Source organism: Hippocampus zosterae, chromosome 9 (assembly GCF_025434085.1).
Source record: "Hippocampus zosterae strain Florida chromosome 9, ASM2543408v3, whole genome shotgun sequence".
Classification (NCBI taxonomy): Eukaryota; Metazoa; Chordata; class Actinopteri; order Syngnathiformes; family Syngnathidae; genus Hippocampus; species Hippocampus zosterae.
Window position 1 is genome coordinate 4,489,237 of NC_067459.1, and position 8,040 is coordinate 4,497,276.

General features: G+C 47.2%; 1 protein-coding gene and 2 non-coding genes across 4 annotated transcripts in view; 2 read left to right on the forward strand and 1 right to left on the reverse strand.

Moving 5' to 3' along the window:
- The window catches only part of LOC127607030 (receptor-type tyrosine-protein phosphatase gamma-like), a 399,557-nt gene that overhangs the window by 205,605 nt on the left and 185,912 nt on the right, over positions 1–8,040 (reverse strand). The window lies entirely within an intron of this gene.
- On the forward strand, positions 7,418–7,490 carry trnas-uga (transfer RNA serine (anticodon UGA)). The gene has a single exon. It is a non-coding gene; the product is annotated as a tRNA-Ser (tRNA).
- Positions 7,708–7,780, forward strand: trnat-ugu (transfer RNA threonine (anticodon UGU)). Its single transcript has one exon. It is a non-coding gene; the product is annotated as a tRNA-Thr (tRNA).

The window sequence follows — 8,040 nt, forward strand, 5'->3', positions numbered from 1 at the left end:
CAAAATTTGAATCACCGTTGAATGGCAACACAAATTTGCAGATGTAACAGTCAAAAACGCACAACAAAAAAGAGATTTAAGCATAAGCATAAGTCAGTCGGCGAACGCTTGCGAGTGTTTGTGTATGTACCGAATGTTGGTTTTCCGTAGACATAACATGCCCAATTTTTGGACCCCACGCAAACATTCGGACATATTTACAAAGGAGCATCATTTACAAAGTTGTGGCGTATGACCAATGAAACACACAAAAAACTATGCAAACGGCAAACTGTGTCAATGGAGGGAAAGGAGAAATCACTGTATATGCAGCACTCATCTAAAATTAACCATGAAAGTAATTACTGGGTTGTGCATGAAGACATGAACATTTGGTTGAATTATCTTGAGTGGTTTGGCCACAGCAGCATGTTGAAAAGGAAAAGTTATAGAATTCGACTTCCATAGAGTACGTGTGAGCTTTTGACCTATATTTTCATAACCACTGAAGTGACCGGCATCTAATTCGTAACAACAGTTATGTTAGGACTAAGACCTTTGAAATGATGCTCTTTTTCCCACATACTGAAAAAGGAAGTATGTATGCAGTATGCAGTCAATTTGATTTCCCTTACTCCTAATTTTCACATCACATACTTGGCTCATTTGAGATCATGTCATTTGATGTTAACAACATTTTCCCCCATGCATTAGTCCTGTAGGCTTTTCACCAAAGAAGTCAAGCGATAGCGGTGGAAGTGGATGGAGCGGTGGTGAGGTGAGGGTACTGAGTAGCCCATGGACAAAGAGTAGCAGAGGGATCTGCTTCTTTTAGCTTCTACACAAAGTGTTCAACCATTGATAAAGTCTTGAACTCCTTGCCAATGTACTAAAGTACGATAAACCTCATCAAAATGAGAAGCAGCTTCCTCCCCCAACGTGGCAACCTTTGGCCCTCTACACAATACGTTCCATAAATCAACACTGGCCACAAATAACATCACAATCATTCAGTAATGGATTGTACCTCTCACTTGGGGGATGAGCAATCCATTAAAATTCAATTTAACTCACACACTTATTTCCCCAAACAAGTAAAAGCGCCAGTCATCATTTTGTGATGCTAAGAGAGACTCCAGCACTTCTGGGCTTGGGAGATTGATGACAACAGAGATTAACACTTGATTTTTAACCCCACTGGAGATAGCCAGACCATAATGAGATAAATGAACTGAAAAGTGAGTTCAGGAAAAAGAAAAGAAAAAAAAATACAGAGAATGAAAAACATGAGATTGCAAGTAAGAATGCAATCTCATTCTGAGCACTGTTCATCGCCATCTTTCGGGCTCTATGCATAGGTAGTGGATCGCTATTTTATCCGATGTCAGGAAAACTGCTGATGTTTGACAAATTGACCTTCTCAGTCCTAAAACAACATTGGCTATGTAAGATCATCTTTTCTAAACCCACACAAATCCCGAATTTTTAAATAGACAGTCAGCATTTTTTTTAATCATTCGACTTTAGTTGGAAAGATCATGCTCCCAGGGAAGAATGTTTAGGTGATATATTTTACAAACGATTCATTGGAGGCATCCAGTTATGCAGTTCCCCTTTATAATACAGTGGAAGATCTACTTCCGAAATTACAAGGTTTTGTAAGTAGAGACGCGTTTTGTAAGTAGGGATGCATAAAAGCCCTAATCCATTCCAAGCCCCCCAAAATTCAGACATAAATGTTTTCTAAACAGACATGTTACAAACTGACCCCCGGCGCCCCATCACAGAAGGGAAAGGTTGTGCGGACCTCACAGGAACGTGTTTGGGGACCACTGACTTAAATGGTTGAACTTGACTCAGCCAGAGTTTGCGGCTCAAATTGTAAAGCCATTAGCCACATCTAGTGCTCAATGTTTATAATCTCATCTCATTAGGGGGTGTGCCCAATGAATATTCAGTATTTGCCTGTTTCATGGACAACCCGAGAGAAGATGAGCTTCTACACAGGCTTTGCCAGAGTTAGCAATTTTAAATGTAATCTTTTTTTTGTAGATATCTGTATTTGTGTACTTGTATGCCAACTCGAAGAAGAATGGGCCCGGATGGATGCAAAAAAACCCCCCAAAACCATTGGACAAAAGTGTTCCGAAAATGCAGCCCCAGCAACTTTAAAAATTATCCCAATGGCTGAAATATAATGGTGTGAGGGAAAAAATAAGATCAAAATATAACTTACTTTTAAATTATGATCACTTTGACTTCAACTAGATTTGTGTTCTGTATTTTTCTTTTTTTTTTTAATTTGACACACTTAATGTGACATTAAAATGAAATGTTCATGCAGGGAGAGCATACAAAGGAATGAACCAGCGAATAGAACAGTTATTGGCATAAAAAATTGTGAGGAAAAAGAAACAGGATGAAGGATTATTATAAAAATCCTCATCCTTGACCATTCTCGACACTGGTGTGCATGTTTTCACTTCCTTAAGCAGTTTTCGTTCCAAAATAGCTTACATTTCAAGGTTGAGCTGCACTAATACAGACTTTAAGAGTTTATATCTTGCCAAAAAATATAATCTGCCTGGGGATACAGTGTGTGTACTGTATCGCTGCATGATACATTCCTCTTCTTTGAACACTGCAGTGGATTGGGAGAGGCAAAATAAATTCTCCTGATATCTTGAAATAGTTGATAAGGTAACAAAATGTTCTACTCCAGTTATCAGGTGAAAATAGAGCCGCTATTTTCGCATGAAGCGCAATTCGAACACATCGAGTCACTTATGCAGCGGTCCCCAACCTTTTTTGCCCCACGGAACGGTTTAACGTGAGACAATATTTTCACGGCCGACCTTAAAGCTGTGGCAGATAAATTCAACAAAATAATATGATATGACCTGCATGAAAATGGTGGTATTTTCTTTACATAATAATAAACACAAATCATGACACAAGTAATGTCGTCTCTGGCCGCAACACTCTCTGGTCTGGACACGGCTAATGGACGATCACCTGCAAGAAATTTTGCGCATCAATACCACTGCTTTTGAGCCAGACCTGCCCTTTGTGCTTCAATCCAGATCTCAATATCACCCGTCACATTAAGATCATTTGTCGGCTGGCAATAAGTCTCTGAATAAATGTTTGTTAAGATCTTCATCAGTCCTAAGTTTCATCCATCCATCCATCCATCCATCCATCATCTACCGCTTATCCGGGGCCGGGTGGCGGGGGCAACAGCTTTAGCAGGGAAGCCCAGACTTCCCTCTCCCTAGCTACTTCTTCCAGCTCTCCCCGGGGGATCCCGAGTCGTTCCCAGGCCAGCTGGGTGACATAGTCTCTCCAGCGTGTCCTGGGTCTTCCTCTGGGTCTCCTCCCGGTGGGACATGACCGGAACACCTCACCGGGGAGGCGCTCAGGAGGCATCCGAATCAGATGCCCAAGCCACCTCATCTGGCTCCTCTCGATGTGGAGGAGAAGCGGCTCGACTCTGAGCCCCTCCCGGATGACTGAGCTTCTCACCTTATCTCTAAGGGAGAGCCCGGACACCCTGCGGAGAAAACTCATTTCAGCCGCTTGTATCCGGGATCTCGTTCTTTCGGTCACGACCCATAGCTCGTGACCATAGGTGAGGGTTGGGACGTAGATCGACCGGTAAATTGAGAGCTTCGCCTTTTGGCTCAGCTCCTTCTTCACCACGACAGACCGATACAACGTCCGCATCACAGCAGACGCTGCACCGATCCGCCTGTCGATCTCCCGCTCCCTCCTACCCCCACTCGTGAACAAGACCCCAAGATACTTGAACTCCTCCACTTGGGGTAAGATCTCCTCCCCGACCCGGAGGGGGCACTCCACCCTTTTCCGACTGAGGACCATGGTTTCAGATTTGGAGGTGCTGATTTTCATCCCAACCGCTTCACACTCGGCTGCGAAACGCTCCAGTGAGAGTTGGAGAGCCCCGTTTGAAGGAGCCAACAGCACCACATCATCTGCAAAAAGCAGGGATGAAATACTGAGGCCCCCAAAACGGACCCCCTCAACGCTTCGGCTGCGCCTAGATATTCTGTCCATAAAGGTTATGAACAGAATCGGCGACAAAGGGCAGCCTTGGCGGAGTCCTACCTCCACTGGAAACGATTTCGACTTACTGCCGGCAATGCGAACCAAACTCTGACATCGGTGGTATAGTGACCGAACAGCCCGTATCAGGGGGTTCGGTACCCCATACCCACGAAGCACCCCCCACAGAACTCCCAGAGGGACACGGTCAAACGCCTTCTCCAAGTCCACAAAACACATGTAGACTGGTTGGGTGAATTCCCACATACCCTCAAGGACCCTGCTAAGGGTGTAGAGCTGGTCCACTGTTCCACGGCCGGGACGAAAACCACACTGCTCCTCCTCAATCTGAGGCTCGACTTCCTGACGGACCCTCTTCTCCAGCACCCCTGAATAGACCTTACCATGGAGGCTGAGGAGTGTGATCCCTCTGTATTTGGAACACACCCTCCGGTCCCCCTTTTTAAAAAGAGGGACTACCACCCCGGTCTGCCAATCCAGAGGCACTCTCCCTGTTGACCACGCGATGTTGCAGAGGCGTGTCAACCAGGACAGCCCCACAACATCCAGAGCCTTGAGGAACTCCGGGCGGATCTCATCCACCCCTGGGGCCTTGCCACCGAGGAGCTTTTTAACCACATCGGTGACTTCAACCACAGAGATAGGAGAGCCCACCTCAGAGTCCCCGGGCTTTGCTTCCTCCAAGGAAGGCGTGTTGGTGGAGTTGAGGAGGTCTTCGAAGTACTCTGCCCACCGGTTCACAACGTCCCGAGTCGAAGTCAGCAGCGCCCCATCCCCACTGTACACAGTGTTAGTGGTGCACTGCTTCCCCCTCCTGAGACGTCGGATGGTGGACCAGAATGCCGTCCGGAAGTCGGCTTCGATGGCCTCACCGAACTCTTCCCACGCTCGGGTTTTTGCCTCGGCGACCACCGAAGCCGCGGCCCGCTTGGCCAATCGATACCCGCCAGCTGCCTCTGGGGTCCCACAGGCCATAAAGGCTTGATAGGACTCCTTCTTCAGCTTGACGGCATCCCTTACTGCTGGTGTCCACCAGCGAGTACGGGGGTTGCCGCCACGCCAGGCACCAACCACCTTACGGCCACAACTCAGATTGGCCGCCTCAACAATAGAGGCACGGAACACGGTCCACTCGGGCTCAATGTCCCCCGCCTCCCCCGGAACATGGGAAAAGCTCTGTCGGAGGCGGGAGTTGAAACTCCTTCTGACAGGGGATTCCGCCAGACGCTCCCAACAAACCCTCACTATACGTTTGGGTCTGCCAGGACGGACCGGCATCTTCCCCCACAATCGGAGCCTACTCACCACCAGGTGGTGATCAGTTGACAGCTCCGCCCCTCTCTTCACCCGAGTGTCCAGAACATGCGGCCGCAAATCCGATGATACAACAACAAAGTCGATCATCGAACTGCGACCTAGGGTGTCCTGGTGCCAAGTGCACATATGGACACCCTTAAGGTGTTCGTTATGGACAATCCGTGACGAGCACAGAAGTCCAATAACAAAACACCACTGGAGTTCTGATCGGGGGGGCGGGGGCGTTCCTACCAATCACGCCCCTCCAGGTCTCACTGTCATTGCCCACGTGAGCATTGAAGTCCCCCAGCAGAACAAGGGAGTCCCCAGCAGGAGTACTCTCCAGCACACCCTCCAAGGACTCCAAAAAGGGTGGGTATGCTGAGCTGCTGTTTGGTGCATATGCACAAACAACAGTCAGGACCCGTCCCCCTACCCGCAGGCGGAGGGAGGCAACCCTCTCGTCTACCGGTGTGAACCCCAATGTACAGGCACTGAGCCGGGGGGCAATGAGTATGCCCAAACCTGCTCTGCGCCTCTCACCGTGAGCAACTCCAGAGTGGAAGAGAGTCCAACCCCTCTCGAGAGAACTGGTACCAGAACCCAGGCTGTGTGTGAAGGCAAGTCCGACTATATCCAGTCGGAAATTCTCTGCCTCACACACCAGCTCGGGCTCCTTCCCTGCCAGAGAGGTGACATTCCATGTCCCAAGAGCTAGTTTCTGCAGCCGAGGATCGGACCGCCAGGGTCCCCGCCTTTGGCTGCCGCCCAGCTCACATTGTACCCGACCCCTTTGGCCCCTCTCATGGGTGGTGAGCCCATGGGAAGGGGGACCCACGTTGCCTCTTCGGGCTGTGCCCGGCCGGGCCCCATGGGTGTAGGCCCGGCCACCAGGCGCTTGCCAACGAGCCCCACCTCCAGGCCTGGCTCCAGAGGGGGGCCCCGGTGACCCGCGTCCGGGCAAGGGAAACCTTGGTCCATATATTTTGCTCATCATAAGGGGTCTTTGAGCCGTGCTTTGTCTGGCCCCTCACCTAGAACCTGTTTGCCATGGGTGACCCTGCCAGGGGCATAAAGCCCCAGACAACTTAGCTTCTAGGATCATTGGGACACACAAACCCCTCCACCACGGTAAGGTGGCGACTCACGGAGGGTTTTTTTTTCTTTTTTTTTTTCCTAAGTTTCATTCCAGAGTAAAATTTAAAAAGTTCAATCAACATTTATATTGACTGATATGTCATATTTCAAATGATCCCTGCAGTTGTGGATATGTGTATTGCTTGTTCATTTCCCTGTTGTTCATTTTATATTTCAAATGTTGCAATTTGCACTCAGACTTCTGTTTAAGAAAAAGTCAAGTGAATAATCAGTTGTTTGTTTGTTTGTTTATTTGTTTGTTTATTGAACATAAAACATATACAGTAATAATTTGACAGAAAATAAGGTAGATAAAAAAGTAAAAAGAAAGAAATCAGTCTTCATTCAACACAGTTATTATGTTCAAGGGAGTAGGATGAAGTAAAAAATTATCTAGTCCTACCCCTGCATGTTGCATGTGATATGTTTCAAATGAACCAAAAGATATTCTTAAGATTGTTGAAATTAAAATAAAAATGGAAATGTGAATCGAGACTGGCTTACTAAAATTTGTTTAACAATATTGTTGTTCAATGTAAAGAATGTCAGCCAAGGTCGACCCTCCAACATTTTACCACATAAAATCTGGCCCCCTTGCCAAAAGGTTTGGACACCCCTGGCCTAAACACTTGCTGAGTACCATTGACTTCTGGATCAGAAAATAGTTGAGTTGAGCAGAATTTTGTTCGACTAAAGTCAGAGTGTTGAATATTTCTGTGGGAACTGTCACCAATCTTATATCTTTCACGCTTGCTGCACTAACAGATGACCGGAAGACTGCATATTCATAACTGGACCATTTAATGGCAGTGTTGTGTCCAAGGACCGGCAACCCCGAGGTCAAGGCCAAGGCCAAGGACTTGACTCCGAGGCCAAGGCCAAGGACTTGACAAATTTTCCAAGGGCAAGGAGCCCGCAAGGTCTCATAGCTCAGTGGTCGGAGCACTGGTCTTGAAAACCAGGGGTCGTGAGTTCAATTCTCATTGAGGCCTCATCGCAAATAATTGAGTTTCAGGGATGTGTGCCAAGCATATCTGTGTAACTTTCATTGAGTTTCAAATGCGGTGAATGTCACTTAGCTTTATTTTTCTACCGCAAGTCAAGCAAGAGACTTAGCTTTTCCTGGAAATGTCTGCCGAGACCTGACTATTTTGGGGTTCTGATTTTGGTAGCACGTTAACAAAAATGTAGATGGCCAATGCGTAGCAAGGCCTCATAGCTCAGTGGTTAGAGCACTGGTCTTGTAAACCAGGGGTCATGATTTCAATTCTCACTGAAGCCTCATTGCATATAGCTGAGTTACATTGATGAGTGTAAAGCAAATCTGTGTACTTGTCAGTATCCTTCAAACCTGAACCTAACTTTCTACTCCAAGTCAAGCAGCCTATTTGGCTTTTACCAGAAAAATCTGCCGAGATCCAACTATTTTGAGCCTGTGATTTTGGTAGCACGCTTACAAAAATGTAAACGGCCATTGAGGCAGCAATGCCTCATAGCTCAGTGGTCACTCGTAAACCAGGGGTCGTGAGTTCAACTCTCACT